The 25,933-nt window shown below is 40.3% G+C and overlaps 1 long non-coding RNA gene across 2 annotated transcripts; it reads left to right on the plus strand.

The window, feature by feature from the left end:
* The first annotated feature begins 731 nt into the window (after nt 1-731).
* LOC132378465 (uncharacterized) lies at nt 732-12,499 on the plus strand. Of its 2 annotated transcripts, none has more exons than XR_009507054.1 (3): nt 732-856; nt 7,903-8,020; nt 8,876-12,499. It is a non-coding gene; the product is annotated as an uncharacterized LOC132378465 (long non-coding RNA). The 2 variants fall into 2 exon arrangements; XR_009507080.1 differs by having other exon boundaries at nt 10,977-12,499.
* Nucleotides 12,500-25,933: the final 13,434 nt, after the last annotated feature.

Genomic DNA, 25,933 nt, shown 5'->3' on the forward strand with positions numbered 1-25,933 from the left:
AATGTTGTACTCTGCCTCCAAAATTCATTGCATTTTGCTACAGGAAAGTGACAGGAGATTTGTCAATATAAAACATTTATAATCTAATCATAACTCAAACTACACCAGAAAGTAGGACACATGAAAATATTAAAATGCAAAAAAGAAAAAAAATAGGCATTTCTCCCAAGGTTTGAAGCTAAATGAGTTTATGTAAAGTTGAGTGCCCTCTTTCACAGACTTGTGATGTATTGCTAAGTTTTCTTCTATGAATTCTGGAAAGTCTTTTGTACTCATGTACTTAAAAGGAAACGCTGTCCCTTCATGTTATTGTTTGAGGCCAACCTGTGTCTTTCAGTAGAAACAAAAGGGTGCAGAACTCTATCCAGCCCATTATAGTTTTGCCAACTTTTTGAATGGTGACCAGACTGTTGTGTAATTAATACTTCAGTAATATTTGAGTAATATAGTAAAAATATTGTTTGATTAAGCATTCTTTGTTGTTTACATAATTCATTATGGATTATATGTAAAAAATACATGAATGGCTTAAGTCATTATGCCATCACATTACATGTGAGTGCCCTACTAAAGTGAAAACAAAATGTGCATATGATATCTCCAGGCTCCTGTATTTACTTTTTGATTAGTTTTGGAGTTATAAAACTTAACAGTGGTGACAAGTAAGTTTTAAAATGAACCCAAGATGACTACCTAGCTGTTGAATCACAGCACATTTTTTTTTCTTTTCAAGGGGGAGAGAGAAGGACATCTGAGTTAAAAAAAAAGCAGAACATTTTTTAACATTTGGAAGTGCAATAAGACATTCAAGCTTAAAAGAAGGCTGAAAATGAATGAAATTCATGGTTCATAAACAGTGAGTACAAAGTCAGAATAATAAAGTTAAAAAAAGCATAAATAGCTGGTCTTTGATTGATTACACAACAGATAACTCGATATTGTATACTGAACACATTGGGCAGTATTTTGAGGCAAATGAAATAGCCAATGCAACTGTTGAAAGGACTAGATGGGGTAGATGTAGAGACAATGGTGGGGATATCCAGAACTAGAGGGCATAGCCTCAAAATTGAGGGGTGACCTTTTAGAACTGAGGAATTTTTTTAGCCAGAGAGTAGTAAATCTGTGGAATGCTCTGTCACCAATTGCAGTGGAGGCCAAGTCCGTGGGTATATTTAAGGCAGAAGTTAATAATTTCCTGATTGGTCAGAGCATCAAAGGATATGGTGAGAAGGGAGGTGTATGGAGTTGAGTGGGTTCTGGGGTCAGCCAAGATGGAATGGCAGAACAGGCTCGATGGGCTGAATGGCATAATTCTGCTCCTATGTTTTATGGTCTAAAGACAGTGCCAATGCTACTGAATGTAATAAATGGGAAAATATGCAGTTTGCTTAGAAGTTTAAACCTCAAAAAAAGCCAGCCAAAATGAGCTTTGCTGATATCATGAAAGTGATGTAGGAACATTTAGAACCAAAACCATTGTTGATTGCAGAACACTTTAAGTTTCATAAGTGGAATAAAAAGGACGGGAGTCCATTTCAACATACATGGCTGAATTGAAGAAAATGTCCGAGCATTGTTTGCTCAGTGATGGGTTTGATGATGCACAGAGAGATTGTTTAGTTTGTAGAAACTTAAAAGAAAATATTCAAAAACACCTCCTAACAGAAGCACAATTCACATTAAGAAGAGCAATTGAAATTGCTGTATCAATGGAAACAGCAAACAGAGCCACAATTGATTTGCAATCAGGAATAAAATTAAGCATCAACATAACTCCAATATCTAAGTAGAAATCTGCCTGCCCCACCAAATTGTGACAGGGGCTCATATACACCAGACTAATGCAGGGTTAAAGGCAAGATTTGCAGAAAATGCAACAAAATAGGACATGCAAAGAGCATGTCAGGCAGAAAAATTAATACAGAGTCTGCACAAGGTAGAGAAAAAGATAAAAAGAAAACTTCCAGTTTCAAAAAGAGCACTGATCTACAAGCAACACAGACAAAATGCTGGTGGAACACAGCAGGCCAGGCAGCACCTATAGGGAGAAGCACTGTTGACATTTCGGGCCGAGACCCTTCGTCAGGACTAACTGAAAGGAAAGATAGTAAGAGATTTGAAAGTAGTGGGGGGAGGGGGAAATGCGAAATGATAGGAGAAGACCGGAGGGGGTAGGGTGAAGCTAAGAGCTGGAAAGGTGATTGGCGAAAGTGATACAGAGCTGGAGAAGGGAAAGGATCATGGGACAGGAGGCCTCGGGAGAAAGGTGGAGGGGGGGGGAAGCACCAGAGGGAGATGGAAAACAGGCAAACAATTAAATATTTCAGGGATGGGGTAAGAAGGGGAGGAGGGGCATTAACAGAAATTAGAGAAGTCAATGTTCATGCCATCAGGTTGGAGGCTACCCAGCCGGTATATAAGGTGTTGTTCCTCCAACCTGAGTGTGGATTCATCTTGACAGTAGAAGAGGCCATGGATAGACATATCAGAATGGGAATGGGACGTGGAATTAAAATGTACGGCCACTGGGAGATCCTGCTTTCTCTGGCGGACCGGGCGTAGGTGTTCAGCGAAACGGTCAGTTAGTCTTGATGAAGGATCTCAGCCCAAAACGTTGACAATGCTTCTCCTTATAGATGCTGCCCGGCCTGCTGTGTTCCACCACCATTTTGTGTGTGTTGTTTGAATTTCTAGCATCTGCAGATTCCCTCGTGTTGACTAATCTACATGCTGTTGATAAAAGATCTTAAAATGATGAGAGTGACACAGGACTAGGTAGTTTTGAGATTTATAATTTAAAAACTAGCAATAGACAGGACAGAGGATATCTTTGCAAAACTTTCTGGAGTGGGCTTAGCTGAGGTCTACCTAGAGATGGAGATGAAAGAAGAATCCAAAGAATCTCTCACCATAGGCTACCCAGGCACTTATTGTTTCCAATCAGAATGACAAAGAACATAACCAAAACCTGAAGACAGTGTGAAAAGGACTAGAAGGTTCTGAGCTCCGAGCACAATGCAACAAATATGAATACTTCAAACCAAGCTTCACTTACTGTGGTCTGTTTTTCATTTATTCTGTGGACTGCCACTTTAAAATGCCGGGAGAATGAGACTGACTTTTGGATACTGTTTGAGCTGCTCCAGAGAGAGAGAGAGAGACGTGGAGTTATTTGATGGACAATCGAATGTTATAGTTTCTCTGCAGCTTGTTTATTTTTTACAAGGACAGTCACAGACACACAGAGTCAAGATGGATTTGGTCAATGGAAGACACCAGTAAGTCGGTCACTGGTTTAAACTTTCGGTAGCCCAAAAGGGGTGAGTTGAGATCGATCCAGAGTATTGATAAACGACTCTCACAAGTTTCTGCAACAAGAACAAGTTTGCAGGAAGAGAAGAGAGGAGAGATAGGTTTGGAACAGAAGAAACCTAGTGACAAAGAGATCACTGTTTGGACTCTCTCTCTAAGTAGCCCATTCAGTTATGAATGTATGATTGTCACTTAGTTAATCCAAAGGAGTGGGTTCTCCGGTGAGGGGGAACCTTTGTGAATACCACATGTGTGTTTATCCTTTGTCTGGGTGTGGTAATTCACTGAAGAAAGGCACCCCTGTGGCAAATCACTGTTGGAGTTATTTTGTATGTCATGGAACTGGTTAAGTGGCTATCACGTTGTGTGATTGGGGTAACCTTGTGGAATCTACCAGTGTGTTGACCCTTGCCTGGGTGGTGGTTCCCTTGAAGATGGTTCTCTTTGTGATAAGCTACTGTTGGTGATAATCCATACATGGATTCTGTTTGAGTATCCTGCGGCCACCACTTTGAGATGTCCCGTAGCTGAATTCAGGTATGGTACCGCTTGTGTTGAAAGGATACTCGTTGAAGATCACTGTCCGTGATACTTCGTGTGTGTGGAGTGGAACGACTTCGGAGATAAAACCTACTGCTGTTGTTATTTTGTATTGCTGTCGTGGAATCTGTGGAATATCAATGTAATTGCCTTCTCACAACATTCACCTTTAGATTATAAACATCTCGCATTAATTAACCTGTGATTTGAACTGAACTTTTCTTACACACAATCGTAAGACTGTGTCAGTTACCACCTGAGCTTGAAGAAGTTTGGGGATCTACATATTTACACCAATATATGCATATCACCATTAACTCTTGATTTACCGAGTTTAAGTTACAATATGACATAGTTACTAATAAAATAGTGTTTTGTTAACAGCAAAACCAGACTCCAGGTGTGTTGTATTGCTGCTGATGCTTTTACAGGGTTGCGTGTACGTGACAGGTCACACCATTAGAGTACAAGCATTACACTCGTGTGCAGAGAAAATTCAAGAAGTGGTGGAATCCCCAAGGCCGAAGGACATGTCACAGTTGTGGTCCTTTTTAGGATTTGCCTATTACTATAACAGGCTCCTGCCAAATCTGGCTACAGACTCAAGGTCTCTTTCTCAATCTGTGAGTAATTTTTCTCAACACACACACACACACACACACACACACACACACACACACACACACACACACACACACACACACACACACACAATAACATGACTAAAGAACAATACATTACATATTTGAGTTGAGGTCCATTCCATATTGAGTTGGATTTTATTGCTAAGCAGGGGAACTATCATGTATTTAAAATTTAATATTGTTGTTTACATAATTTATTATGGGTTATATGTGAATGGCATATGTCATTATGCCACCACATCATATGTGAGCACATCACTGAAATAAAAAAACGAATCGTCACACATTATCCCCAGGTTCCCATGTTTTTCTTTTGATTAGTTTTGGTGTTACAAAACATAAAACAGGTAGTGGTTTCTCTTACTCCAAAGGCCCTATTTTATTTCTTTTTCAAGTACAAAGCAAATTCCCGATTGAAATTTATGTTTGAATCTTCTCCTGCCAACCACACACTACATATATTATAAATCATAACAATATATTAGATATCTTGAGGATTATCTCATAATTTTGAAAACACCTTTTAAATTTCTCTATAATCTTTTGTGCGCTGGGGAAGCAACTTCATGTTATTCAGTGTTGTGCATAATTGTAGTTACTCATCCCTTGTATCATCTTAGTTAAATTTAGTTACACTGGAAGGTGTTGTAATTTCTGACCTTACTGCAACAGTATTTGAAGGACTACGGCTAGAAGGTCAAATGATACATGTCATTCTTTGCATTGAGCATATTTTGCTAATTTTCTATTTGTCCTGGAGGGTTTTTTGGGCAGGTAAATTGAATCATACTTGGAATAGCAAGGGATGGTTTTGACTTCACGTTGGCAACTCATGTCAAAATTCTAGCTGGCTGAGCAAACTGTTAATCTACAGTCATGCCTGCAGCCAAATTATTGTTCCTGTTAACAATGCCTTTTTCTGATAGAGTGTAGTTGAGGTATTACTCACTGGAGTCAGTACTGAAAAAAAACTTAATACCCTGTCTGGCTTTTAAAGAAATATGATCCCATCAGGTTAAGAAGTGCATCTAATTCATATGTCAGGATGTACAGCTACAAGGGAACAGGCAGCAATTAAAGATGCATCCTCTCCTTTTCTTTCCTTGCTGTCTGCTTCTTCATCATCAGCTTGCAGGTAAATGACATTGCCAGCTTGCAATTGGATCGAGCTACATCTGTGCTGTGAGCAGCATTTCATGAGGAAAAATCAATATCTCTGTCACTGCTAAGTGATTGTGTCCAGCTGAAGTGAGTTGTAGGGGCTCCACACAGTGGATCAGTTACTTGTGGTTACCATTGGCACCTGGGCCAAAAAGGTTCAGAGCTCTTTTCTCTTTTCCCCATTACCAAAGGGCATTTGTCATTGCTGTTGGCTTGTTGTGTGTCTTGAAAGACTCTTGATGTTATTAAGTGCAGGAAGTTCATCACAAGCGGTGGCACAAAATGGGATCTCTATCAGCTTGGTCACCCATTTAGCACAGCAACTAATATTTAATCCCACTGACTGAAGTGGAATTGAAAATGATATACTGCCCATAACAAAGAGGCCATTCCATAGAATGTTACACACTACTGCTTGAGACAGATTTCTGTCCTAGTTTTTAGAGGCCCTTTGTTTTGCCTTCAATGTGCAAGATATTTTAGCGGATTTTGGTGGTAGTAACTGTCTTCCATCAAAAGCTATTGGAGTTTTGATATCAAATTCAAAGGCGGCTCCTCAAGTATTCCAGTTCAGAACATTGATACTAGGCCTTCTATCTTAAGGGGCATCTTAAAGCCTCGTTTAGCTGGGCCAGGGACATAACTTGGAGGACCTGTGCTGGGCCCAGCACATTGATACAGTCACAAAGAAGGCATGGCAGAAGCTTTACTTTGTTAGGAGTTTGAGGAGATTCGTTATGTCGCCAACAGTTCTTGCACGTTTCTATAGATGTACATGGAGTGCATTTTTGTTGGTTGCATCAACACCCGGTGTGGAGGCTCCAATGCATGGGGCCGCGAGAGGCTGCCGAGGGTTGCAGACTCAGCCAATTCCATCACAGGCACTAAGCTTCTTACCATCCAGATCATCATGAAGAGGTGGTCACTCATCTATTACCAAAAACCCTCATTGTCTAGTGCTTGCCTTCTTCCTGTTGCTACCATCAGGGAGGAGGTATAGCAACCCGAAGACCCACACTCAATAATTCAGAAATTATTAGTTTAGCTTCTTCCCCTCTGCCATCAGATTTCTGAATGGTCCATGAAACCTGCAGCTGCATGGATTTCCTCAATTTAATCTAATCCTTGGACACTACCTCATCATTCTTTTTTTTTGCACAATTTATTTTAATTTATCGTAAGTTTCTATCTTTGCACTGTCCTGCTGTCACAAAACAGCAAATTTTGCATCAACTAAGATGGCAATAATAAACCTGATTCTGATTCATATTCTGAGATTAGGGCCCTGAATCTAAATAAAGGAAACAACAATGATATAAAGCAAGAGTTGATTAAATAGACTGTGGAACATTGTTTGTGTGGATCAGAAATAATAAGCATTCAATATTGGTATTGATTTTGGTTTTATTATTGTCACTTGTACAGAACTATAGTGAAGAGCTTTTATCTGTGTGCTATCCATTTGTACCATGCCATGCTTAAGTACATCAAGGCAACAGAAAGAAAAACAGAATAAAAAATCGAGTGTTGTAGCTCCAGAGAATGTGCAGTGCAGGTAAAAATTTAAGGGACTCATGGATGAACAAGCATTGTGCACTCCATTGGGCACAAAAAGAACACAGAAAGGGTACTTCAACCATGATTAAGAAGAGTAATTAGATATAATTTTGGGTCTGAGGAGAAGCCATATAAATTGGCTTAAAAGGGCCCCAAACCTGAGGAAAGGAAACAGTTTATAACTCAGGAAAGGAAGACCAAAGGATTAATTAAGGGTAGGAAAACGATATGAGATTAAGCTTGTAGGGAACTGACTGTAAAATCTTCTACAGATACATTGAGAAAAAGACCAATGAAGAGAAATATAGACCTCATTTAGAAATAGGTAAAATAATAAAGAAATAGTAGATTAAATTAACAAATAGTTTGCATTTGTATTCACAGAGGATTCAAGTAACCTGTCCAAAATGCAAGGAAACCCAATGTCTAGCGAGAAGCAGGAACTAAATAAAGTCTGAATTATTGGTAGGAATATTATGTTGGGAAATGATGGGATTGAATCCAAATGACCAATAATCTGCATCTCAAACTAGATATGGAAATAACTCCAGAAATAATTGATGCATTGGTGGTCATTATCTTTGTGTAAAAGCACATCATGATCCCACACACAGCTTTCTAGAAGAACTGAGTGAATGTTCAACTACTGTTTGTCCACATCTGCACTTTTCTTCTACCTATCCAGACTACTTAATTCCAACTTGCTCTTGACGAACTTTCTACAGATGTCAGCGGCGTCTTCTCATCAGTCGCTCCAGACTCCTAGAAGGCTGGCTTTGACTTTGCCAGGGTTTCAAGAAATGGTGAGTATGTTTGAGCAGTACTATTAGCTTCTGTTAATCTCTTTATGACTTGGTTGAACTGCCTCTGATGGACCTTCCCACATAAGTCTGCTCTTCACTTCTCGTGGTACCTACACTCAGAGACGTTCTGAGTGTAAAAGCTGTTTCCACCAATAATGCCTGTATGGGTCTGGATTAGGTATCTTGTCTGAGTACAAGTGAGCCAGAGGACACAAGAGTCAGAATAACTTTCAGGCAGCATTGTCTGCCTATCATTGTCTCCCCAGTCTCTTTTCCCTCTAAGCATGAAGCTAATGTAATTTCTCACCTTCCTGTGATAATATATGGAGCTTAGTGGAAAGTAAATAACTAAATACAATTCTATCCACATTTAATGCAAACATGAGCAATCAATAGTTGGATGGGGAGAGGGAGTGAGAGGCAAGGGCATGTATGGTAGTTGCCAAGGAAACTGCAGAAATAATATTCGAGTCAGCAGCTCATGTTGAACAGCAAGTATTAGCACAGCAGTGTAAGACTGAGTCTATGCTGTGATGTTTATGATTCTGTAACTAATTTTATGTTTCATTGGGTTACATGGTCTGGAATATCCACTGATTCACAAGCAGGTAGAGAAATAGCATAATGGTTCTAAGGTGAATAAAGAGGGGCCAGTTTTTGTTGTGTAGCTATAAGTCAAATTAATCAGTTGCCCTCAAGTTATGGTATGAAAGAGGAAATCAACATTTGTTCATGAAGTGCAAGCTGATTTTTGACTTCAGGAGGAAAACAGATGTGTATGAGCCAGTCCTCATTGGGATATCCGAGGTGGATATGGTCAGCAACTTTAAATTTCTTGTTATTATTATTTCAAAGGAACTCTCCTGGGCCCAGCATTTAGGTGCATCTACGAAGAAAGCTTGGCAGCACCTCTACTTCCTTACGAATTTACAAAGATTCGGTATGACATCTAGAACTTTGACAGACTTCTACAGATGTGTGGTGGCCAGTATATTGACTGGTATATTGATCACAGCCTGCTATGGAAACACCAATGCCCTCGAACAGAAAATTCTACAACAAGTATTGGATATTGCCCAGTCCATCACGGGTAAAGCCCTCCCACCATTGAGCACATCTACACAGAGCACTGTCACAGGAAAGAAGCATCCATCATCAGGGAACTCTACCACCCAGGTCATGCTCTATTCTCACTGCTGCTATCAGGAAGAAGGTACAGGAGCCTCAACACTGATACAAACCGGTTCAGGAACAGTTGTTACCCCTCAACCACCAGGCTCCTGAACCAGAGGGGCTAATTTCATTCAACTTCACTGCAACGTTCTCACAACCTATGGACTCGCATTTAAGAGTTCTTCATCTGATGTTTTCAATACTTATTGCATATTTATTTTTATTATTGTTTGATTTTTATTATTTCTGAGTTCAAGCTGGTAATACCTGATGTATGAGCATTGCCACGTAGGCCTAATTGTTTAACACTATTACATAGTGACTTTAGGATGATACTAGTTGTAGTTATTACTATTGGAATTATGTATACTCTGTTCATGTTCCATAGTCCTTCAATTTCCTCTTTTAATTCAGCATTTTTCTGGTGATTTACACTTATTGATTTCCGTACATTATGTGTGTTTGGAATGACTATATCTATTAAGTAAATTGTTCTTCCTTGTTTATGCTGTAATATTATTATTATTTTATGATGGTCGTATCTTGTATGGAACTTATATTTCCTTACCTTTTCACTTAACTTCCTTGCTCGTGTTATCTATTTTGAACAGGCTATTTCCGCTCCTAAGGTTTCAATTTTGTTTCTTAATCTCTTCTGCCATTTAGCTATTCTCAATTCACTACTCAGTTTTGAGCTTCTATTAATGAGTGCCCCTATTCTGGAGCCATTGCACAGCATTGCTGTTAATGTTGTGAATTTTAAATTATGTAAATCTTACATCCCAAAACATAAGGGAGTAAAAATCTTTGTGTTATGACTCCATTGCAATGTACAGACATGTGAATTTATAAGTCTAATGGCTTGTAGAATGAAGCTGTCCTGTAGCCTGTTGGTCCTGGCTTTAATACTGTGGTACCATTTGCCAGATGGAAGAAGCTGAAACAGATTATTGTGGGGGTGACTGGTGTCCCCACAATCTCCCAGGCTTCTTATGCACCTTTTGCCATAAATGTCCTTAGTGGTGGGAAGTTCATGTCCCCAGATGCACTGGGCTGTCCATATCACTCTGCAGTGCCCAGCAGTCAAGGTTGGTGCAGTTCAAGATGCTCTCAATGGTGCCCCTATAGGAGGTCTTGAAGATTTTGGGGCTCAAGCTGAACTTCTTCAGTCTACTGAGGTGGAAGAGATGCTGTTGTCTTTTTTTAACCACACAGCCTGTATGTGCAGTCCAAGTGAGATCTTCTGTGATGTGTATACTGAGAAACTTGAAACTACTGACCTTCTCAACACAGTCCCTTTGATGTTGATCAGGGCGAGTCTTTCTCTGTTTCACCTGTAATCCACGATCAGTTCTTTTAATTTTTGGACATTGAGGGAGAGGTTGTTATCCTGGCACCACTGTGTCAGGGTGTTAACCTCTGCTCTGTGGGCCATCTCATCACCACGAGAAATATGGCCAATCAATGTTGTGTCATCTGCAAATTTGATCAGCATTTTGGAGCTGTGTGCGGCAACACAGTCATACGTGTAAAGGGAGTAGAGGAGAGGACTCAGGACACAACCCTGAGGGGCACCTGTGTTGAGGGTCAGAGGGCTGGAGGTGAGACTACTCATCCTTACCACCTACTGGCGATCCAACAGGAAGTCTAGGATCCAGCTGCACAAGGCATGGTGCAGTCTGAGATCTTTGAGCTTCCTGTCAAGTCTGGAGTGAATTATGGTGTTGAATGATGAACTGTACTCCAGGAATAGCATTCTAACATATGTATCCCTTTTCTCCAGGTGAGTGAGGACGGTGTGTAGTGCTGTGGCTATGGTGTCATCAGTAGACTGGTTCCTTTGGTAAGTGAATTGTAGGGGGTCCAGTGTGGGTGGTAGCACACTGCAGATGTAGCATTTGCTTATAATTGAAGTGAGTGCAGCAGGATACTACCTTGGTTTTCTTAGGCACAGGGACAATGATGGATGATTTGAAACGGGGGGGGGGGCACTGTACATTGGGAGAGGGAGAGAAAATGTCTGTAAACACACTAGCCAGCTGTTCAGCACACACTTTGAGGACCCGCCCTGGGATACTGTCTGGCCCTGCTGCCTTGCAGCTGTTGATGTGCTGGAATATCCTGTGTACCTCAGCCTTGGAGATGACCAAGGAGCAGGTCTTGTTGGTGGCTCTCCTCAGGGGTTCAGTCTTATCAACCTTGAATCGAGCATCAAAAACATTTAGCTCATCTGGAAGCAAGGCAGCATCTTGAAGTCCATGATGGCGTGTCATTGTGGCACAGAGTTGTGACTGGATTTTGTCCATGTGTTGTGGTTTTGTCACCTTGATGGCTCTACATAAATCATAGTGGCATCTCTTGAGCTCCTGTTGGTCTCCAGAGGTGAAGGATTTATACATTGCACTGAGAGCAGCACTTACACACTGAACTATTTATCCAAGGCTTCTGGTTTGGGTAGACCCCGAACAATTCTTGGGGAACAATGTCTTCAAAGCATTTCCGAATGAAGCTTGTTGTCCAGGGACTGTTCATTGGCCAGGAGTATGCTAGGGAGTGGTGGCCAATTTGTGCACCGTACAAACCTAACCAAGATGCCGGCTCTTCTTCCTCGCCTCCGATGCCACTTCCTCGGTAACACTGGTGTAATGAATGAACCTCTCGTGGTTTGTGGGAGCAGGGGTTCCCAGTGGAAGAAAGGCAGCATGATAGGGCTGAATGTCATTTATCTGATGTTCAAAAGAGTCAGTTGAACATACCTGATGTGACTTTCAGTTTCTTGTTAGAGAAATGCATAAAGAAGTAGAGAGATAAACAGAAATTTACAATGCCAATTCGGAGTACACAACACACTGTTGTACCTGGTGCCATCCTGAATATTTAGTATGTTATTGTGTGTAGTTCTTCAAATGTTTCAAGTTTTCCTAAATAATCAGGTAATATAATATTGCTGAGAGTATTAAGAATATTTTTTCAAATTTTGATGATGATTTGTTGTGTTATGTAAGGTTTTCTTGTAAGGGGTCAGTGCTCCTGTATTCAGTTAGTGTGATGTTAAATGTTAGGATAATTTTATCTGTAAGCTCAGTTTCTTCATCAGCATTCTGTGGAGGCTCTACATCTCTGTGGTTACTCTTATTATTGGAGTGGTTATTGAAGAAATTCCATTTTCATATGTGCTAAGGGGATTGTCATCTTCATTATTTTCTTGTATAGCATTGTTGTGTACTTTAGGTTGGTTTCTTTCTAGCTCCTGTGCTACCTTATGTTTTATTTAGTTTAACATGTCTACAGGGATTAAATTATTTATTGTTATTACTCTATGTTGATCTAGTATTTGTTGTGCATTTACTTGCATAAAAGGATATTATGCTATAAACTGTTGAAGGAGTTTGCCCCAGTATCTTGTCATGTCAGCCTCAAGCTGTTACTCGATAATATACACATATTATGAATGTGTTTACTTCTCACAACCATTTCATGTGTGTCATTCTTATATAACCATATACCAATTACAGCACGGAAACAGGCCATCTCGGCCCTTTTAGCCTGTGCCGACGCTTACTCTCACCTAGTCCCACTGGCCCGCACTCAGCCCATAACCCTTCATTCCTTTCCTGTCCATATACCTATCTAATTTTACTTTAAATGACAATATCGAACCTGCCTCTACCACTTCTACTGGAAGCTCATTCCACACAGCTACCACTCTCTGAGTAAAGAAATTCCCCCTCGTGTTACCCTTAAACTTTTGCCCCCTAACTCTCAAACCATGTCCTCTTGTTTGAATCTCCCCTACTCTCAATGGAAAAAGCCTATCCACGTCAACACGACCTATCCCGCTCATTATTTTAAATACCTCTATCAAGTCCCCCCTTAAACTTCTACACTCCAAAGAATAAAGACCTAACTTGTTCAACCTTTCCCTGTAACTTAGGTGCTGAAACCCAAGGTAACATTCTAGTAAATCTTCTCTGTACTCTCTCTATTTTGTTGACATCTTTCCTATAATTCGGTGACCAGAACTGTACACAATACTCCAAATTCAGCCTTACCAATGCCTTGTACAATTTTAACATTACATCCCAATTCCTATACTCAATGCTCTGATTTATAAAGGCCAACATACCAAAAGCTCTCTTCACCATCCTATCCACATGAGATTCCACCTTCAGGCAACTATGCACCATTATTCCTAGATCACTCTGTTTTACTGCATTCTTCAATGCTCCACCCTTTACCATGTATGTCCTATTTCGATTATTCCTACCAAAATGTAGCACCTCTCACTTATCAGCATTAAACTCCATCTGCCATTGTTCAGCCCACTCTTCTAACTGGCCTAAATCTCTCTGCAAGCTTTGAAAACCTACTTCATTATCCACAATGCCTCCTACCTTAGTATCATCTGCATACTTACTAATCCAATTTACCACCCCATCATCCAGATCATTAATGTATATGACAAACAACAATATAACCCAATACAGATCCCTGAGGCACACCACTAGTCACCGGCCTCCAATCTGACAAACAGTTATCCACCACTACTCTCTGGCATCTCCCATACAGCCACTGTTGATTTGATTTTACTACTTCAATATTAGAACCTAATGATTGAACCTTCCTAACTAACATTCTGTGCAGAACCTTGTCAAAGGCCTTACTGAAGTCCATATAGACAACATCCACTGTTTTACCCTCATCAACTTTCCTCGTAACCACTTCAAAAAATTCAATAAGATTTGTCAAACTTGATCTTCCACACACAAATCTATGCTGACTATTCCTAATCAGACCCTGTCTATCCAGATAATTATATATACCATCTCTATGAATACTTTCCATTAATTTACCCACCACTGATGTCAAACTGACAGGCCTATAATTGCTAGGTTTACTCTTAGAACCCTTTTTAAACAATGGAAGCACATGAGCAATATACCAATCCTCTGGCACTATCCCCTTTTCTAATGACATTTGAAATATTTCTGTCAGAGCCCCTGCTATTTCTACACCAACTTCCCTCAAGGTCATAGGGAATATCCTGTCAGGATCCAGAGATTTATCCACTTTTATATTCCTTAAAAGCACCAGTACTTCCTCCTCTTTAATTGTCATAGTTTCCATAACTTCCCTACGTGTTCCCCTTACCTTACACAATTCAATATCTTTCTCCTTAGTGAATACCGAAGAAATGAAATTGTTCAAAATCTCCCCCATCTCTTTCGGCTCCACACATAGCTGTCCACTCTGATTCTCTAAGGGGCCAATTTTATCCCTCACTCTCCTTTTGCTATTAATATAACTGTAGAAACCCTTTGGATTTATTTTCACCTTACTTGCCAAAGCAACCTCGTATCTTCTTTTAGGTTTTCTAATTTCTTTCTTAAGATTCTTTTTACATTCTTTATATTCCTCGAGCACCTCATTTACTCCATGCTGCCTATATTTATTGTAGATCTCCCTCTTTTTCCGAACCGAGTTTCCAATATCCCTTGAAAACCATGGCGCTCTCAAACTTTCCTTTCAACTCAACAGGAACATGAAGATTTTGTACCCTCAAAATTTAAATGACCTCCATTTCTCTATTACATCCTTCCCATAAAACAAATTGTCCCAATCCACTCCTTCTAAATCCTTTTGCATCTCCTCAATGTTAGCCTTTCTTCAATCAAAAATCTTAACCCTGGGTCCAGTCCTATCCTTCTCCATAATTATATTGAAACTTATGATCACTGGACCCGAAGAGCTCCGCAACACATACGTCCGTCACCTGACCTACCTCATTCCCTAACAGGAGGTCCTAATAGTCGGTACCTCTATGTATTATCTTAACTGTCTGACGGTCTGAGGCATAAGTGGACTACTCCCCTGAGACACACCTGTGGCAATCGCAGCCTGTGGTGTTGGTGAGCTGATCTGAGTTTGGCTGTATCTTATTTGAAGTTTCTTAGTACCTGCCCTCCTATTCAGCTGTGCACCTCTAGTGGTTTGCTTACTGTCATGCCCTGCACTAGTGTGAGGCTTACCTTGGCAATCCCCAGGCAGTGTCCGGATCACCCCATTTCATAGACATCTCTCTATTTCGAAACTGAAAGGGCATTGATTTTCATACTTAGAGCCAGGCTTTAGTTTCAGCCATCCCTAATGCGGAGAACAGAGCACCACTGACTAGAGCAGACCAGAGCACGGCCCAACCTGGGTTCAGATGTGCCTGGATTTGGTTCGGTTTTGGTCTATGGGTAGTATTTTATTTCCCATCTTCCCTGGGTATCTGCAGGTCTTTTCCCAATCCACCACCTGGGGACACCATTGGGGAACAGAGAACCACTCACAGGCTCATCACCAAGTGTTGCATTGGGGAAAAATTTGCCAAATTGTGGAAAAGTACCAGCGGTGCTAATATTCATAATCATTGCTAAAAAATTAACTTGTCTTCAACCATACCTATTAATACTTTTCAACAAGTTTCTTAAAACTCCTGAAAAAGTGCCCAGTTTTTTGACAGAAGGTGAAACATATTTCTTAACTAAAGGAGAAATCACAAATAACTCATCAAAATATCATCCTTTTATTTGTTTACAAACTATATATAAAGTTGGAACATGAATCTGACAACTAATCATCACTCACTTTAACCACAATATACTTACAGAGGAGCAGAAAAGAAACAGCACAGGTATGAAAGGATGTAAAGAACAACTGATAATAGATTCTGTAATTCTAAATCAAGCAGAAATCTTTCATGTTGTTATATTGAAAACCAAAAGCATTTGATTCTGTCCCACACATGTGGTTCATACAAGTTCTTAGTAAGTATGAACTGCACCCAATATTTGTGAAATTCCTGCAACATCTGATTGAGCATTGGCATACTATAAACACCACCTATTAGCCAAAAAAGAACAACCACTGTTATCAAAATTAACTGAGGTATTTTTCAGGCAACTCTCTGGGCCCTTTATTGTTTTGTCTAGTTTCAAACCCACTCTCTGATTACTGAGTCCAATGAAAATAGTGTATCAAATCGGAAACGACCAAACAAATTATACTTTCACACAGCTTCTATACATCAACAATTTGACGTGATATGCTCCTTCATCAGTAAAGCCACAGCAATTAATTCAAATAGTAGAGCTATTTTCTAAAGATATAACCATGAACTTTGGACTAGAAAGAAAGGTGGAATAGAGTTCACAGAATATAAAACAGCAACAGGATACAGTACAACTGATGGATGAATATGAAGCATTTAAGCATTTGGAGTACCAACAAGCAGAGGAAATACTGTAGATCATAGAAGAATAAAGGGAAAACTTTTGACAGAATTTACTTCAAGGTTTAAGAAAACCTGCCAAACACAGTAGTAAAAACATAATGAAGGCAGTAAACGCTTCCACTGTTACCCATATTAGTGTATACTTTTGGCATAATATCTTGGTCCAAAACCAATCTGGGAAATTTACAAAGAAAAAGAACTAAAATGACAAATTTTAGAGAACGCTCTGCACAGTCAAAGACACTCAAATTACCATTCCCAAGGAGGAAGAGGAGTAACATACATTAAAAAAAAACTACACAACAGTCAGATAAAACTTCTAAGGATATATTTTCATCAATGAAAACTGGAAAGAGGACTTCATGCAAGCATAGGAAATTCTGATAAGAGGTACACACTACTAAACTTAAATGGGAGCACAACTCAGAAAAATGAAAAAATTATCACTATTAAAGAAAAAAGTTAACCAATAGGAGAGCATGATCCTCCTTGGAAGACATCCCCATGATCCAAGCAGACTAGATGCTTACTGGAATGCTTTGAATCCCTGGCTCAGAGTTGGAGTCCTCTTCCCAGAAACAAAGGGCTTCCTTGTGGCAATACCGTTAACACAAAAATGATCAAAAATACTTAATAAAAGACCAACAAATTCAAGATGATAAATGCAGAAGAGATACCAGATACGATTCAACACATTACAGGATCCTGCAGCAATTTAAGTCAAACTGATTCCTTACACAGGCACAATCAAGTGACAAAAATCATTAACCAGAATCTTGCTTTAAAGTATAAACTCATAATAACACCATACCTTGCAATAAATACATATCTGATCCAATCTGAGAATCCTTTATGATCAATCCATTATTACAGATAGGATGTTACATAATAACTGACCAGATATAATATTACAGGAAAAACAAGAAAGAAAATCTTGCTTAGCAGATACAGCCATTCCAAACACACATAACATATTGAAATCAGTAAGTGACAAACAGTAGAACTATGCTGAATTATGCTTAAACTTCCAGTTTAAGATGGTGTGCAATAGCTCACTGATGGTTCAAAATGCAAGAAATGTAATTAAGAGTGAGGGAAAAGTGCAAGACGCATGGGTTCAATTTTGGTTGTTATGTTAATTTAAACTTAAATTTGGAGTTTTTTTCTGTTTCTTAGTGTTATACGTTTTCCTGTCATGGGATGGCTGTCTCCATGGCGCTGAAGCTATGAAGACTGCCCCCAGCTGCTGTGCTTTGTGCCCGCTAACATGGTAGACTGATATGGAGGCTTGGACTACTCTGGGCTGCTCTGGACTAATCTTGGTTCAGAATGGTGTTGCTTACTTCTATTGTTTGCATGAATTGTGCTTTTATTTCCCCCTTCTCTGTGCATTAGGTGTTGGTTTTTATTTTTTCTTAAATTGGGTTATTTCGGGTTTCTTGCCTGAAAGCAAACAAATCTCAAGGTTGTATAGTTTATACATTCTTTGATAATGAATGTACTTTGAACTTTGAATAAAAGAGGAAATTAAAAGACTATGGAAAATGAGCAGGGTATACATTGTCCCCATAGTAATATCTATATCTGGTGTCATCCCACTAAATCACACTAAACAATCACACTAAACAATTAGGCCTACTCAGCAATACTTATATAAATCTCCAGAAAGCCACAATAATAAATACCACCAGAGTTATCTAAAGGTTCCTAGCAATTGAGAAATGAGTGTGCTTGGTTCTGCCTGTACCTTAAGCTTTACCAGCTTGAGCTGACAAAAATAAATATACAACAATAATAATAATTTTTTTTCGTTCTTTTTGCATTTGCAGTTTGTTATACTTTACACATTGGCTGTCCACCCTGTTGGTGCAGTCTTTCATTAATTCTGTTATATTTATTAGATTTATTGAGTGTGCCTGCAAGAACATGAATTTCAGCATTGTATATGGTGACATATATGCACTTTCACAATAAATTTACTTTGAAGTTTGAACTTTGGTGATAACAAAGAGCATTTTAGAGAATTGTTACCCAGTTCATTCCACCTTCATACATTACTTGAAAAACATATTTCAATATAGTGATGACAGACTGGTCTGAATGTGGACCGAGATGTTGACCTGTAATGATATATATTACAATAATTTCCATGCTATAGATTTTTGTGCTTCGTAGAAAGTACAATTTTACATTGGAATATGTGCATCCTAAATGAGCGCTGACCAGCAGCCAATCCAGGCATCAGAAGCTCGGAGAGGAGGGGTCTTCAATCAGGTCCACTATCCAAGGATAAAAGGCAGGAGCGGGTTGTGGCAGAGAAACAGAGCTTTGACCAGCAACCAATCAGAAGTTTGGAGAGGAGGGGACAGTCTGAAGATAAAGGGCAGGAGAGGGTCATGGCGGCATAATTGGTTATGGCAGTGACCAATTGGCATTTGGGATTGATCAGTAAGAGAAAATTAAAGGAAGGCAGGGGCAAGAGCAGCAGCTGTGGTCTGAGAGAGGTGATCTTAAAGCTTTAACTCTTCAAGGCTTCAGTGAAGAGAGTCTTCAATCAGAGAAAGCAAAGGAAAGAAAAGCTCAAGTTTTTCCTTCTCTTCTTTATAGCGGCTCAGGTAGGACAGTAGGGATGACATGCAGGATAGTGAAATACTCCTCTTGTGGGATGTGGGAAGGCAGGGAGACCTCCAGTGTCCCTGACAATTACAACAGCAAGAAGTGCATCTAGCCGCAGCTTCTAAGAAACTGTGTTAAGGAGTTGGAGCTGGAACTGGATGAACTCTGGACCATTCAAGAGGCTGAAAGGGTGATAGATAGGACATATAGAGAGGTAGTTACACCCAGCATGCTGGATACAGGAAACTGGGTGACAGCCAGACAGGAAAAAGGGATTAAGGAGCCAGTGCAGAGTACCCTGTGGCCATCCCCCTCAAAAACAGGTATATCATTTTGGATACTATTGGGAGTGGGGTTGACCTAACAGAAGAAAGTCAAAGTGTTTGGGTCTCTGGCATTGAGTCTGGCTCTGCAACTCAGAAGGGAAGGGGGGAGAAGAGGCACAGTGGTGATAGAAGACTCATTAGTTAGGGGAACTTTCAGGAGGTTCGCTGGGCAATTACAAGAATCCCAGATGGTATATAACTTCCTGGGTGCCAGGGTCCAGGATAACTTGGATTGAGTCCTCAGTATTCTTAAGTGGGAGGGTAAACAACGAGAAGTCATGGTCCATGTAGGTAGCATTGACATGGGTAGGAAGAGTGTCGAGATTCTGCATGGGGAGTTCAGGGAGTTAGGTGCTAAGTTAAGGGTTTCGATTTCAGGAATGCTAATCATGCCACATGCTAGTGAGGCTAGACCTAGGAAGATTATACAGTTTAATATGTGGCTAAGGAGTTGGTGTAGGAGAGAGAGCATAAGCTTTTTGGATCATTGGGCTCTCTTCCAGAGAAGGTGGGACCTGTACAGAAGGGGCATATGCACCTGAACTAGAGGGGAACTAATACCCTAGTGGTAAGGTTTGTTAATGCTACACGGTGGAGATTATACTAGAGTTGTAGAGGGATGGGAACCAGAATTCCAGACAGGCACTGGAGAGGTTGTAGAGGCAACTGTTGGTAAGACCCCAGACAAAGTTAGCAATTAAAACGTTGAACATGGTACAACAAGTGTCCTGAGCTGCATATATTGAAAAGCACATGTAACCCGGTGACCATCGAATGCTATTCAGTATTGTTAAAAGTGTACTTAAGCATTCATCCGGGTAATGCTAGAACAGTTGTCTGTGCCTTTAAGTGGAGATGGTGACGACATTATGCACACACGGGATAGCGGGGAGACCATTTTGTTTTCTGCTGCTGAAGCTGTTGGGGTGTTGGAATCAAAAATAAACACAAAGTACACTGCAGATGCTGTGTCAAATCAAGATGTACAAAAAAGCTGGATGAACTCAGCAGGTCAGGTAGCATCCGGTGAAAGCAGCAGTCAACGTTTCGGGTTGAGACCCTTCGTCAGGACTAAAGAAGGGCCTTATAAAGAAGGTGGGGGGAGGGTGGAAAACCAATCAGAGGAAAGATCAAGGGGTGGGGGAGGGGATAGGCAGGAGAGGTGAAGAAGGAATCTAAGAGGAAAGCACTATGGGTAGTAGAAGAAGGCAGAGTCATGAGAGGTGATAGGCAGCTAGAAGAGGAGACAGAGTGAAGGTGGGATGGGGGAAGGGAGAGGGAGGGAATTACTGGAAGTTGGAGAATTCGATGTTCATACCAAGACTAATCAGATGGTATATTTGTGGTGAACTACATATAACTGTCTGGACACTCCCCCCTGCTGACTGCCCCTGTGGCTCCTCCCACAGACCCCAGTATAAAGGCGATTGGAGGCACTGCTCCTCCCTCAGTCTCCAGGATGTTGTGTGATGGTCTCTTGCTGCTGACAGTGCTTTCTTCCAGCTAATAAAAGCCTATCTCTCGCCTCACATCTCCGAGAGTTATTAATGGTGCATCTATATGAGATGTTGTTTCTCCAACCGAAGTTTGGCCTCATCATGGCAGAAGAGGAGGCTGTGTATGGACATATCCGAATGGGAATGAGAAGGAGAGTTGAAGTGAATGGCAACCGGGAGATTCTGTCTGTTGTGACGGATGGAGTGTAGGTGCTCGACGAAGCAGTCCCTCAATCTGCGTCGGGTCTCGCCGATGTAGAGGAGGCCGCAGTGGGAGCACCGGATACAACAACAGACTCACAAGTAAAGTGTTGCCTCACCTGGAAGGATGGTTTGGGGCCCTGAATGGTGGTAAGAGAGGAGGTGTAGGGACAGGTGTAGCACTTACGCTGGCAGGCATAAGTGCCAGGTGGGAGATCTGTGGGGAGGGACGTGTGGACCAGACAGTCACAGAGGGAACGATCCCTGCAAAAAGCAGAGAGGGGTAGAGAGGGAAAGATGTCCTTAGTGGTGGGGCCCTGTTGAAATTTCAAAAAAAATTGAAAACAATCAAGTTCCCCCAGAGGTGATAGGCTTGGCGAGGAAAGGTGAGCATTAATTTACAATATCCATGTGAATTCGTTTGTGTTTGTTGGTGACTTGAGAATATCAGTAATTTGACATGTTTTACATGTGGATGCTTCAGATTTTCACAAGTAAAGATTTCAACACTGGATAGTGTGGCTTGCAAAGTTCCTCACCGGCCACGTAGGTCAGTCTTCCTGTAATAATTTAACTACCAGGCAATACCTTGTAAAAGTTGTGCCGAAGTGTACCTTTTGTCTAAGTTTATTGTATCATGACTGATTGTGCATGTAACTACGTAACATGAATGTTCAGTCTCCGTTTGGGGGTTCAGCACGTGCGTACAAAAAAAGTAGTAGACATCTTAGATGAGATGTATTCGCTTACATTTTTCACTGCAATGTATAAGGTACAGGGTTGGGGGAGATTCTAATGTTGTTTGTATTGTGTTTCTTCAGAATTTCCACTACTGTATTAGTTTTGTGTGATTTTCTTTGTATTTTTATACTGCATACGCAATTGGTCGAGACACAAGAGTGTAGATCAAAGGTTAAATGGAGATTGTAATGGTGGGGCCTGATTGTAAAGTCATTTGTTTTATTTCAAGATCCTCTTCTGGCACTTAAACATCTAAAACAGATAAAGGAATTAAAACCCCAAAAAGTAGCTGTTGTCCTGAGTATGTACTTTTCCCCGGGCTACAACACAAGTATCATAGGAAAGGCGGATAATAGTGCTGAAGATGATGTAGCTGGTTTACAAACAGAGGCAATGTGTAGTGAGGAGAGGATGTTGATAGGGCAAAATTGTAGTCAATAGGATGAGTTGCAATGTAAAAGGCGGACAAAATCAAAAAGGGCGAACAGAGGACTGAAACTGTTATATCTGAATGCGTGTTGATCTGTTGGTAAAAAATGAACTCAAATCATTAGAAATAGTTGACATAGGATTGGAAGGTGTTGAACCATTGTGGATAGAGTTGAGGAACTGCAGGGTAAGAAGACTCTGATGGGAGTTGTATACAGATCCCCAAACAGTAGAAAGGATGTGGCTTACAAATTACAATGGGAGATAGAAAATGCTTGCCAAAAGAGCAATGTTAGAATAGCCATGGGGGAATTCAATATGAAGGTAAAATCTGGTTGGTGCTGGATTACAGGAGGGGGGATTTCTTGAGTATCTATGAGAAGGCTTTTTAGAGCAGCTCGTGGTGGAGCCCACGAGAGGTTCAGCTATTCTGGATTGGGTGCTGTGCAATGAACCAGAATTGATTCGAGAGCTGAAGGGAGGGACAGGTGATGATAATATGATCGAATTCACCCTGCAATTTGAGAAGGAGAAGCTAAAGTCAGATGTATGAGTAAAGGGAATTGCAGAGGCATGAGAGAGGAATTGTCCACAATTGATTGGAAAAGGATGCTGGCAGGGAGGATGGCAGAGCAGCAATGGCTGGAATTTCTGGAGGCAATTTGGAAGGCACAGAATATAAACCCATGCCAAAGAGAAAGAAATATTCTAAAGGCAAGATGACACAACACACTCTAACAACGGAAGCCAAAGCCAAAATAAAAGCCAAAGAGAGGGCATATAATAGTGCAAAAGTTAGTGGGAAGTTAGAGGATTGGGAAGCTTTTAAAAATCAACAGAAGACAACTAAAAAAGTCATTAAGAAGGTAAAGATGAAATGAGAAAGTAAGCAAGCTGATAATATTAAAGAGGATACCAAATGTTTCTTCAGATACATAAAGTGTAAAAGACAGGTGAGAGTGGATATTGGATCATTGGAAAATGATGCTGGAGAGGTAGTAATGGGGGACAAGGAAATGGTAGATGTACTGAATAAGTATTTGACATTATTCTTTACTGTGAAAGACACTAGTAGTATGATGGAAGTTCCAGGTGTCAGGGGGCATAAAGTCTGTGAAGTTACCATAACTAGAAAGAAGATTCTTGAGGAAACTTAAAGCCTGAAGATAAATAAGGTATCTAAACCAGATGGTGTAAACCCTAGAGCAGTGAAAGTGGTGGCTGAAGAGATCATAGAGGCATTAGGCATGACTTTGAAGAATCACTAAATTCTGGAATGGCTCCAGAAGATGGGAAAATTGCAAATGTTTCTCCGCTCTTCAAGAATGGAGAGGGACAGAAGAAAGGAAACTATAGGCCAGTTAGTTTGACCTCAGTGGTTGGGAAGATGTTGGAGTTGATTGTTAATGGCGAGGTCTCAAGGTACCTGGAAGCACATGATAAAATAGGCTGTAATCAGCATAGTTTCTTCAAAGGAAACTCCTGCCCGACAAACCTGTTGGAATTCTTTGAAGATGTAACAAGCAGAATAGACAAAGGAGAAATGGTTGATGTTGTGTACTCGGATTTTCAGAAGGCCTCTGACAAGATGCCATACATGAGGCTGCTTAACAAGCTACGAGCCATGGTATTACAGGGAAGATTCTAGCCTGGATAAAGCAGTGGCTGATTGGCAGGAGACAAAGAGTGGGAATAAAGGGAGCCTTTTCTGACTGACTGCATGTAACTACTGGTGTTTCACAGGTGTCTGTATTGGGTAAAATTCTTTTTACGCTATATGTTAATGATTTGGATGATGGAATTGATGGCTTTGTTGCAAAGGTTGCTGATGATATGAAGATAGGTGGAGGGGCAGGTAGTTTTGAGAAAGTGGAGAGTCTACAGAAGGACTTAGACAGATTAGGAGAATGGGCAAAGAAATGGCAGATGGAATGCAGTGTTGGGAAATGTATATATGGTCATACACTTTGGTAGAAGAAATGAAGGGGTTGACTATTTTCTAAATGGAGTGAAAATACAAAAAGCTGAGGTACAAAGGAACTTGGGAATTCTCGTGCAGGATTCCATGAAGGTTAATTTGCAGACTGAGTCTGTGGTGAGGAAGGTAAATGGAAAGTTAGCATTCTTTTCAAGAGGACTAGTATGTAAAAGCAAGGATGTAATATTGAGATTTTATAAAGCACTGGTGAGGCCTCATCTGGAGTATTTGGACTCCTTATCTTAGAAAGTGTGTGCTAAAACTGGACAGTGTTCAGAGGAGGTCCATGAAAATGATTTGAACAGGTTTGAACAGCTTGTCATATGAAGAGTATTTAATTGTTCGGTGCCTGTGTGCACTAGAATTCAGAAGAATGAGGGGTAATCTCATTAAAGACTATCAAATGGTGAAAGGGCTTGATAGTGGATGTGGAGCAGGTATTTCTTCTGGTGAGAGAGTCTAGGACCAGAGGACACAGCCTCAAAATAGAGGAGTGTCCTTTTGGAATGGAAAAGAGAAGGAATTTCTTTAGCCAGAGAGTCATGAATCTGTGGAATTCTTTACACAGGCAGCTGTGGAAGCCAAGTCTTTATGTATATTTAAGGCAGAGGTTGATGGATTCTTGATTAGTCAGGGCATGAATGGATACAGAGAGAAGGCCGGAGATTGAGGCTGAGACGAAAATTGGATCAGCGGTGATAAAAAGGTGGAAAAGGCTCGATGGACCAAATTGCCTACTCCTATTCTGGTATCTCATGTTTTTAAAAAGTAAACTAATTATTCTATAAACTTCCATTTCCTCTATTTATGTGACACTGCATTTTGATCTGTCAGCTACTCTACGTTTTTATAAAATCCTAAAATTGTCAAAGTATTGAAAATAAAGAAAGAAAATCAGTATGAAAATGACAAGAAAGGTTCAGATCACAGAAAGAGCAATGATAAATTGTGAAGTCAATCTGAATGGTAGACAAGTCTGGATACACCCCAATGAATGTCATACTCCCCGCACAAGACTTGTGTGCTTACTCTCTGGAATAATTTGAGAAGGGATCAGAGGAAACAGCGGAGTGAATGCTGAGTCTGATGGGAAATGTAGAGGAGTTTAAAGGCTGCAGCGGGCAATGGGGGTAGTCTCAGGATTAAGGGTTCGGCTGTTTAGAACTGAGACAGATGAATGATTTGGTTATGATTAAGGGTTATGATCTCTGGAATTCTCCAGCAGGCTTTGGATATTCGATCACTAGATTCAAGGCTGAGATCAATTAGTCACTGAAGGAATCAGAGGGTCAGCAAAAAAGTGGTTTGGGTATGAGATCAATCATGAGTTTGAATGACAGAACAGCCCTGAGGGACTAGATGTTCAACTTTGCACCTGTCTCTAATGAGTATGCTAGTGTTCTCCAGTGTGCTGGTGAAAATACTTCCTCTTTCATCTTAAAAGTAAAGTGTATGCCAAATATTAAAATCTGAGAAATTCTGGTCCTAGGTTAGAGACGTAGTGAAAAACACACAATGACCTAACTTATGTTAATCAATAAAATATTAGAATGAAGAATAATATTCAAGAGGTTGATTGAAGACCTTCAGTCCTTCACTTTTTACCTCTTTGTGTTTTAGAAAGTCAGGAACTATACCCTTTACTTCTTTAACTTATTTACACAGTATATTGCT

Source organism: Hypanus sabinus, chromosome 1 (assembly GCF_030144855.1).
Source record: "Hypanus sabinus isolate sHypSab1 chromosome 1, sHypSab1.hap1, whole genome shotgun sequence".
In the NCBI taxonomy this organism is placed as follows: domain Eukaryota; kingdom Metazoa; phylum Chordata; class Chondrichthyes; order Myliobatiformes; family Dasyatidae; genus Hypanus; species Hypanus sabinus.